A 10,713-nucleotide genomic window follows, 5' to 3' on the forward strand; every position below is an offset into this window, starting at 1 on the left:
AGTTATTTCCTCACTGCACTGAGTATTTGCTTGATCATCTTTAGCTCACTTAAGCTCCTGTTTCAACACCTCGAGTGTGCAAATATTTGTCGGAATAAATGGTCTTTGTAAAGTGGAAATCCAAAAAGGCACCTTCTCCTGGGAAACTGGTGGTGAATTAAGCCCATGTTCATAGTCTGTATCTATTAGATATCTATTAAACAAAACACTAGCCGTCGACCCTCGAGGGGCTAAAAGACTTAATGCAGCCACTGGTTAGCTACAAGCTTGTGTCTGAAAGAGAACCGCAGAGTGTGACAAAGGGCAATTGGAAACAATTATCTCCCCATTGCGAGTGATTGAGGAGGCAACAATGGTTAACAGGTTCAGTGCGGTGCTGGGCTATTGGAGGGGGAGGGGGAGGGGTGAGGAGAGAGACCTGCCTGAGGCAAGGAAACCCAACACAAAAGCTCTTCTATTCTGTATTCAGATAACAAACTTAACACAACAACCCTTAACCCATTAGTGGCCATCATTGGTTGGACAATTGGTGAGCCTTTCTCTGTCTATCACCTGATTAGCAGTAAGCTGTGTTTGGACTTGGGGCCCAGATAGAAGATAGCCACTACTTTCCCCTCAGGTGCAGCTCCAGGAATACACTGCTGCACGTCTCGGGCCTTCCAATCCAGTTGTGCAGCTGAAGGAACACACCGAGAGGGAAGGAAAAGACTATCAGAGCCATCCGGACCTTATCCACTGGACAGTGCAGGCTCTTGTGCCTCCTCTGAGAACATTAACTCCCAGGGGCAAGTGAGGGGGGAAAAACTGTGGCTAATTTCAAGACAATTCTGGGAAATTCCTCCCAGCTCCTCAGGCAAGGGTTGTCCAGGCTACAGCCCCCGCTCCCCAGATATCCAGCCCTCAGCCCCCACTCCCCAGATACCCAGCCCTCAGCCCCCACTCCCCAGATACCCAGCCCCCGCTCCCCAGATATCCAGCCCTCAGCCCCCGCTCCCCAGATATCCAGCCCTCAGCCCCCGCTCCCCAGATATCCAGCCCTCAGCCCCCACTCCCCAGATACCCAGCCCCCGCTCCCCAGATATCCAGCCCTCAGCCCCCACTCCCCAGATACCCAGCCCCCGCTCCCCAGATATCCAGCCCTCAGCCCCCACTCCCCAGATACCCAGCCCCCGCTCCCCAGATATCCAGCCCTCGTTCCCCAGATATCCAGCCCTCAGCCCCCACTCCCCAGATACCCAGCCCCCGCTCCCCAGATATCCAGCCCCCGCTCTCCAGATATCCAGCCCTCAGCCCCCACTCCCCAGATACCCAGCCCTCGTTCCCCAGATATGCAGCCCTCAGCCCCCACTCCCCAGATACCCAGCCCCCCAGATATCCAGCCCTCAGCCCCCACTCCCCAGATACCCAGCCCCCGCTCCCCAGATATCCAGCCCTCAGCCCCCACTCCCCAGATACCCAGCCCCCGCTCCCCAGATATCCAGCCCTCGTTCCCCAGATATCCAGCCCTCAGCCCCCGCTCTCCAGATATCCAGCCCTCAGCCCCCCAGATACCCAGCCCCCGCTCCCCAGATATCCAGCCCTCAGCCCCCGCTCCCCAGATACCCAGCCCCCGCTCCCCAGATATCCAGCCCGTTCCCCAGATATCCAGCCCTCAGCCCCCGCTCTCCAGATATCCAGCCCTCAGCCCCCGCTCTCCAGATATCCAGCCCTCAGCCCCCACTCCCCAGATACCCAGCCCCCGCTCCCCAGATATCCAGCCCTCAGCCCCCGCTCTCCAGATATCCAGCCCTCAGCCCCCGCTCTCCAGATATCCAGCCCTCAGCCCCCGCTCCCCAGATATCCAGCCCTCGCTCCCCAGATATCCAGCCCTCGTTCCCCAGATACCCAGCCCTCGTTCCCCAGATACCCAGCCCTCAGCCCCCACTCCCCAGATACCCAGCCCCCGCTCCCCAGATATCCAGCCCTCGTTCCCCCGCTCTCCAGATATCCAGCCCTCAGCCCCCGCTCCCCAGATATCCAGCCCTCGAAGCCCAGGCAACATATTTCTCAATCTGATTTGGCTAGTTTGAATTTTGTGAGCCTGGAGGTTTGGAAACCATTGGCTGTTCCCTCATTGGTGGAGAAACCCTAAATTCTAACTCCCAAGATCTGTCAGTGTCAACCAATTAAAACTGTTTTCCATTGCTTGCTCTCTGAAAACCTTTCATGATTTTGAAAACTTCTATTCGATCCCCCTTAATCTTCCCTGACCCAAAGATTTCCATATCTGTCGTTCTTTCATTCCTGCCCTCGTTCCAGTGAATCTTCCCTTTCAATGACTCTGATCTCCTTCCCCCGCAGTGACGGTGTCCAGAATGGCATGCAATGCTACAACTGTAACCGAACCAAAGTCTTGTGCAAATTCAACATCACTTCCTTGCTCTAGTATTCAGCGTTCCTGTGTTTAAAAATAAAAAAGGGTTTGCTTCTTCAGCTGTTGCCAATCTTAGTTACAGAGAGAAAAGGGAAGACAGACAGACAAATGGAATCAGAGAGAGAGACAGAGAGACGGGAGAGAGAGAGGGGGAGAGAGAGAGAGAGAGGGGGGGAGAGAGAGACGGGAGAGAGAGAATGATTAAGAACAAGAGCTGGAGCAAGAGAGACGGAGACTGAGGCAGAGAGAAAGTGTGTGACTAACAGAAAGATAGAGAGAGAAAGCGAGAGATTCAGCAGTAAATATATTGGGCCACGCTCTATAGATGCTATTTTGCTTCATGTTTGCATCCTGTTGAGATTTTCCTGATCTTGTCCTCAAATGTTAAACCGTGAATCTGTAAAGTCCTCATTCTGTGGGATGGTGTGTCCCAGACCCCAGACAGTTTTAGCTCCTTTCAGTTATACCTGGTAAACTAATTAGCGAGCAGTGTTATTTGGATATTGTGTAATTAGCGATACAGTCTGGCGTTTACTGCAAGCCCATTTAATTCTCTGCTAAAGCCGCCCATTTCTTGGGTTTTAAATTATCCAGTGTCATACATCGCTTGTGTTCAACCATCGCAACATGAGTGTTGTAGGGAATGAAGGAGGCTCTACTCGATTGTCCCGTTCGCCCATCACCCCTCTGCTCGCTGACGTACATTGGCTCCCGGTCCGGCAACGCCTCGATTTCAAAATTCTCATCCTTGTTTTCAAACCCCTCCATGGCTTCATCGCCCCGTCCCTATCTCTGTGACCTCCTCCAGTCCTACAACCCCCCCCCCCCAGATCTCTGCTCCTCCAATCCCCAATTCCCATCGCTCCACCATTGGCGGCTGTGCCTTCTGCTGCCTGGGCCCTAAGCTCTGGAATTCCCTCCCTAAACCTCTCCGCCTCTCTCTCCGCCTTTAAAACACTCCAGAAACATAGAAGATAGGAGCAGGAGTAGGCCATTCGGCCCCTCGAGCCTGCTCCGCCATTCAATGAGATCATGGCTGATCATCCACATTCAGTACCCTGTCCCTGCTTTCTCCCCATATCCCTTGATCCCTTTAGCCTCAAGAAATATATCCAACTCCTTCTTGAATATATTTAGTGAATTGGCCTCTACTACCTTCTGTGGTAGAGAATTCCACAGGTTCACCACTCTCTGGGTGAAGAAATTCCTCCTCATCTCAGTCCTAAATGGCTTACCCCTTATCCTTAGACTGTGACCCCTGTTTCTGGACTCCCCGACCATCGGGAACATCCTTCCTGCATCTAGTCTGTCCAGTCCTGTTAGAATTTTATAAGTTTCAACGAGACCCCCTCTCATTCTTCTAGGCTTACATTGCAGGGATGTACACACACTTACACACGTGCACATGCATTTTGGATGTTGTTTTCTCTGTTTTGCCAGAGACTGGAAGGTTTAGTTTACTGAGGTTACCGGCGGTAGAAATGTTTAATTGACCCGGTCCCGGATTGAGAAGTGGGGGTGGGGTGGGGGTGGGGTGCAGGGATCAGCCTCACCTTACCATTAACAAATGAAGTGGGATCTTGGGATGAATGGCCCCCCCAGCACTGCCTACATCTGCACCGATCCCTCGTGTAAGGAACCTGGTGGCCATGAAGGTAAACCCAACATAAAAGAGTCTTAAGAAGCTTTGTAGTGCGCGATACTCCCACGGATGAACATTCTTGCGCAGTGGGGAAGGGGGAGGAAGATAATTCTGCAAAAATGTCTGTGGAGCCGATACATAGTGAAAACATACAGACGGTATATTAAAGAGGAATAACAACAGGCCTCCAGTCACCTAGTAGCGCTAATCCAAGCAGTCCCAGAATATCAAAGCCCAGCGAGACCAAATGGTGGTAATTATGGGAGGTGTTGCTCGAACCTCACACTAATCCCGGCCAAATGTACCGCTCCCACACACAACAGAAAAAACCCAGGGGATGGACACCCACCTGCGAGGACCTTTTGTTCGATCGCAGGAATGCGCAGGAGGTGGAAGTTTCAGGAGTTTAGGGGGAGGGAGGGACGAGTTAAGAAGCGGGCGGTTAACCCTTCGAGAGGTCAGGTAACGTCGCTCCACTCTTGTGCTGCAACGCCCGCTGCGGTTTAGGCGATCACAAGGCGCCAGCGCCGTGGAGTTTTACCGCCACAGTCACCGGTGGCAACAACACAAAGCTTTCACATTAATTGTTCTTGTTTAGATCCCTGAATTTCTTGGTCCGGCAATGCCTCAATTTTAAAATTCTCATCCTTGTGTTCAAATCCCTCCATGGCCTCACCCCTCCCCATCTCTGTGACCTCCTCCAGCCCCACAACCCTCAGCGATCTCTGCGCTCCTCTAATTCTGGCCTCTTGCGCATCCCCGATTTTAATCGCTGCACCATTGGCGGCCGTGCCTTCAGCTGCTTGGGCCCTCAGCGCTGGAATTCACTCCCTAAACCTCTCCGCCTCTGTCTCCTTTAAGACGCTCCTTAAAACCGACCTCTTTGACCAAGCTTTTGATCACCTGTCCAATATCTCCTTATGTGGCTCGGTGTCAGATTTTGTTTCATAAATCGCTCCTGTGAAGCACCTTGGGATGTTTTACTACATTAAAGGTGCTGGATTGGAGGAGCGCAGGGCTCTCGGAGGGTCGTAGGGCTGGAGGCGGTTACAGAGATAGGGAGGGGAGAGACCATGGAGGGATTTGAAGATTATCATTCATCCCTCTATAATATCACCTCTTAGACACTGCCTTCCCGGGCTTAAAAGCCCCATTTTCTCCAGAATCCAGTCCCCCTCCGACTAGGATCTCGTTAGTGGACGACCCGCTCGCACATTTGAACTTAAATGCCGTTGGTTCCTTGCACATTCCTGATGTGACAATCTGCAGTGTGGCTCGAGAGCAGGAACCCTGCTGGGACAGGCCTGTCGCCCTCCCACCGGGGCCTCTGTCATCAGGCCTGCAGCATCCAAATAAACCCACATCAGTCCCTCCCTGCTCTCCCAGCAGGTGGGGTTTTCTCCACTCGATGTGTAGGAGAAGCAGCCCCCACAGCCTAAAACATCCTGCTTGTTAATGGAGACACATCTATCCAGTTACTATCGGAGGTGTCGTCTTTCCGATGAGATGTCCTCTCGGGTGGACGTGAAAGATCCCGTGGTACTATTTTGAAGAAGTGCAGGGGAGTTCTCCCCAGTGTCCTGGGGGCCAATATTTATCCCTCAACCAACATCACTAAAAACAGATGATCTGGTCATTATCACAGTGCTGTTTGTGGGAGCTTGCTGTGCGCAAATCGGCTGCCGCGTTTCCTACATTACAACAGTGACTACACTTCATAAAGTACTTCATTGGCTGTAAAGCATTGAGGACGTGAAAGGTGCTACATAAACATAAGTCTTTCATTGAAAGTGCTTTATCAGTGCACATTATTTAATTGCAGGTCACATTATATTCTGGACCTGTCCTCCCTTTAGGCACCAATATATCTACTTGTCTTTCTCTCTGCACCACCCCCCCTCCTTTACTTTGAAAGATATTTGAACTTCCTGATAACACAAATAGCTCACAAAAGACGGCCATGAGGAACTTTGTATTTTTTCCGTAGAACACATGGATTGGCAAACGAGACCCACTCCCACCAGTGCTTATTCAGGCGGCCTTCGATCCTGTACAGAATATTTAATCTGGGGGGGGGGGGGGGGGGGGGGGGAGGGAGAGGAGAGAGAAGGTATTTCAATGTTTGGAACCTCTGCAAGTAGATTTCAGGTTAAAGTATATTTTTACTCTTCAGGAATCGTGCTTGGGAAGCACGCAGGATAACAGCCCAACAGCCCCCCATCGATACCGCGCCTTTAACATAGTAAAACATCCCAAGGCACTGCACAGGATTATCAGACAAAATTTGACACATAGGATCATAGAATGAGATAGCACAAGAGGCCATTCGGCCCATTGTGCCTGTGCCGGCTCTTTGAACGAGCTCTCCAATTAGTCCCACTCCCCCCTGCTCTTTTGCAGGTAGAATTGAGAAATACTAAAGGGGGAAAAAAACATTAGTGGGAGTGGTATATAGACCTCCAAACAGTAAGGCGGAGGTTGGGGATGGCATTAAAAGGGAAATTAAAGAAGCGTGCAATAAGGGCACAGCAGTCATCATGGGTGACTTTAATCTACATATAGATTGAGCTAACCAAATTAGTAACAATACTGTGGAGGAGGAATTCCTGGAGTGTTTACGGGATGGTTTCCTGGACCAATATGTCGAGGAACCAACCAGAGATCAGGCCATCTTAGACTGGGTATTATGTAACGAGAAAGGATTAATTAGCAATCTTGTTGTACGAGGCCCCTTGGGTCAGAGCGATCATAATATGATCGAATTCTTCATTAAGATGGAGAATGAAGTAGTTGACTCAGAAACTAGGGTCCTCAATTTAAATAAAGGAAACTACGATGGTCTGTGGAGCGAGTTGGGTAGGATTGATTGGGGAATGGCGCTCAAAGGGTTGACGGTGGATAGGCAATGGCAAACATTCAAAGACCAAATGGATGAACTACAGAAGTTGTTCATCCCAGTTTGGCATAAAAATAAAACAAAAAAGGTGACTCAACCGTGGCTAACAAGGGAAATTAGGGATAGCATAAGATCCAAGGAGAGGACATACAAATTGGCCAGAAAAAGAAATAATCCTGAGGATTGGGAGCAGTTTAGGATTCAACAAAGGGATTAATTAAGAAAGGGAAAATAGAATATGAGAGTAAGCTTTCAGGGAACATAAAAACTGACTGTAAAAGCTTTTATAGATATGTAAAGAGGAAAAGATTGGTGAAGTCAAGCGTAGGTCCCTTGCAGTCAGAATCGGGGGAATTTATAATGGGGAGCAAAGAAATGGCAGACCAACTAAATACATATTTTGGTTCCGTCTTCACAAAGGAGGACACAAATAACCTCCCAGCGATGTCAGGGAACATAGGGTCTGATGAAAGGGTGGAACTGAAAGAAATCAGTATTTGTAGGGAAATGGTGTTAGGAAAATTGATGGGACTGAAGGTTGATAAATCCCCAGGGCCTGATAATCTACATCCCAGGGTACTTAAGGAAGTGGCCCTAGAAATAGTAGATGCATTGCTGGTCATCTTCCAGAACTCGATAGACTCTGGAACAGTACCCATGGATTGGAGGGTAGCTAATGTTACCCCACTATTCAAAAAAGGTGGCAGAGAAAAAGCGGGGAATTATAGACCGGTAAGAGTTGGAATAAACGGGTCGTTTTCCGAGTGGCAGGCAGTGACTAGTGGAGTACCGCAAGGATTGGTCCTAGGACCCCAGCTGTTCACAATATATATTAATGATCTGGACGAGGGAATTGGATGTAATATCTCCAAATTTGCAGACGACACAAAGCTGGGTGGGAGGGTATGCTGTGAGGAGGATGTCATGAAACTCCAGTACGATTTGGACAGGTTGGGTGATTGGGCAGAAACATGGCAAATGCACTATAATGTGGATAAATGTGAGGTTATCCACTTTGGTGGCAAAAACAGGAAGGCAGATTATTATTTGAATGGCAATAGATTGGGAGAAGGGGAAGTGCAAAGAGACCTGGGTGTTCTTGTGCACCAGTCGCTGAAGGTAAGCATGCAGGTGCAGCAGGCGGTTAAGAAGGCAAATGGTATGTTGGCCTTCATCGCAAGAGGGTTCGAGTACAAGAACAAGGATGTCTTGCTGCAGTTGTACAGGGCCTTGGTGAGACCACATCTTGAGTATTGTGTGCAGTTTTGGTCACCTTACCCGAGGAAGGACGTTCTTGCCATGGAGGGAGTGCAGCGAAGATTCACCAGGCTGATACCTGGGATGGAAGGAATGACGTACGAGGAGAGATTGTGTCAATTGGGCTTGTACTCACTGGAGTTTAGAAGATTGAGAGGGGATCTCATCGAAACCTATAAAATTCTGTCAGGTCTGGACAGACTAGATGCAGAAAGGATGTTTGTGATGGCCGGGGAGTCCAGAACCAGGGGTCATAGTCTAAGGATAAGGGGTAAGCCATTTAGGACTGAAATGAGGAGGAATTTCTTCACCCAGAGAGAGTGGTGAACCTGTGGAATTCTCTGCCACAGAGGGCGGTGGAGGCCAGTTCATTAAATATATTCAAGAAAGAGTTGGATATATTTCTTGAGGCTAAAGGGATCAAGGGATATGGGGAGAAAGCAGGGACCGGGTACTGAATTTGAATGATCAGCCATGATCGCATTGAATGGTGGAGCAGGCTCGAAGGGCCGAATGGCCTACTCCTATCTTCTATGTTTCTGTTTCCCCTTCAAGTATTTATCCAATTCTCCTTTTGAAAGTTACTATTGAATCTGCTTCCACCGCCCTCTCAGGCAGCACGTTCCAGATCACAACAACTCGCTGCGTAAAAAAACAAATTCTCCTCATCTCTCCCTCTGGTTCTTTTGCCAATTACCTTAAATCTGTGTCCTCTGGTTACCAACCCTCCTGACACTGGAAACAGTTTCTCCCGATCCACTATCAAAACCCCTCATGATTTTGAGCACCTCTATTAAATCTCCTTTTAACCCTTTCTCTGCTCTAAGGAGAACAATCCCAGCTTCTCCAGTCTCTCATCCCTGGTACCATTCTAGTAAATCTCCTCTGCACCCTCTCCAAGGCCATGACATCCTTCCTAAAGTGTGGTGCCCAGAATTGGACACAATCTCCAGCTGGGGCCTCACCAGTGATTTATAAAGGGTTTAGCATAACTTCCTTACATTTGTACTCTGTTCCTTTATTAATAAAGCCCAAGAACCCATGTGCTTTTTAACAGCCTTCTCAACTTGTCCTGTCACCTTCAATGATTTGTGTACAGACACCCCAGCTCTCTGTTCCTGCACCTTTAGAAGTGTACCTTTTAATTTATATTGCCTCTCCTCATTCTTCCTAATAAAATGAATCACTTCACACAGCTTTATATTAAACTTCACCTGCCATGTGTCTGCCCATTTCCCCAGTCTGTCTGTGTCCTCCTGAAGTCTATTACTTTCCTCCTCAGTGTTCACTGCCTTTCCGAGTTTCGTGTCATCTGCAAACTTTGAAATTATGCCCTGTAACCCAAGTCCAGGTCATTAAAAAGAGCAGTGGTCCTAATACCAATCCCTGGGGAATACCACGGTACACTTCCCTCCAGTCTGAAAAACACTACTCACCCCGACTCGGTTTTATGTCCCTTAGCCAATTTTGTATCCATGCACAAAGAGATATTAGGGCAAGCTGGGTCAAAGAGGTCGCTTTTAAGAAGCATCATAAAGGAGAGAGAGTCAGAGGGGTTTAGGGTGGGAATGCCAGAGCTTAGGGCCCAGGCAGCTGAAGGCATGGCAGTCAATGGTGGAGCGATGGAAATCGGGGATGCGCAAGAGGCCAGAATTGGAGGAGCGCAGAGATCGGAGAGGCTTGTAGGGCTGGAGGAGGTTAGGATACGGGCAGTAAAGTCTTGGATCAGCTGAAGTTTACTACCGTTCAGTCACTGAACACCGCTCACTTCAGGCAGAACCGGGAGACTTGGTGTTTTCTGCTACAATGCTGCCCCCCTTCTGCAGCATTTGTAAATACAGCTTTAGATCATTTATTTCCCCCCACCCCGCAGGCATTTATTCAAATAGTGCGCTGCAGCCTCGACAGCACGATCAGTACTGCCCCCTCACCCGCTCCTTACCGGGGGGGGGGGGGGGGGAAAGCAGAGGGAATGAAGAAACGATTTGATTGTAGTGAGCATCTCAGTACAACCCGACTGTCGTCCTCTGCTCGATGTCCAACCCGTGGGGTCCGGCTGCACGGGATAGTGAAACAGGAGTTTCTCTCCGCCCCCCCCCCCCCAACCCCATCCAGGGCATAACACTTCACCATTCTGGGTGAGGTCAGAGAACACAGATTGTGACCTTGTGTTCTGTGTTGGTCCCTACGTACAGGTACCAAGACAGGGAACTCTCTCCCTCCTCCTGTACAGAAGCAGCAAAGAAAGACTCACATTTCTACACCACCTTTCACCATCTCCGGCTGTCCCAAAGCGCTTCACAGCCACTGAAGCACTTTTTTGGAGTGTAGTCACTGTTGTAATGTGGGAAACACAGCTGCCAATTTACACACAGCAAGCTCCCACAAACAGCAATGTGATAATGACCAGATAATCTGTTTTTAGTGATGTTGGTTGAGGGACAAATATTGGCCCCAGAATACCAGGGAGAACTCCCCTGCTCTTCTTTGAATAGTGCCATGGCA

This window comes from Somniosus microcephalus, chromosome 30 (assembly GCF_052327205.1).
Source record: "Somniosus microcephalus isolate GS21.2 chromosome 30, FLI_Smic_1.0, whole genome shotgun sequence".
Lineage (NCBI taxonomy): Eukaryota > Metazoa > Chordata > Chondrichthyes > Squaliformes > Somniosidae > Somniosus > Somniosus microcephalus.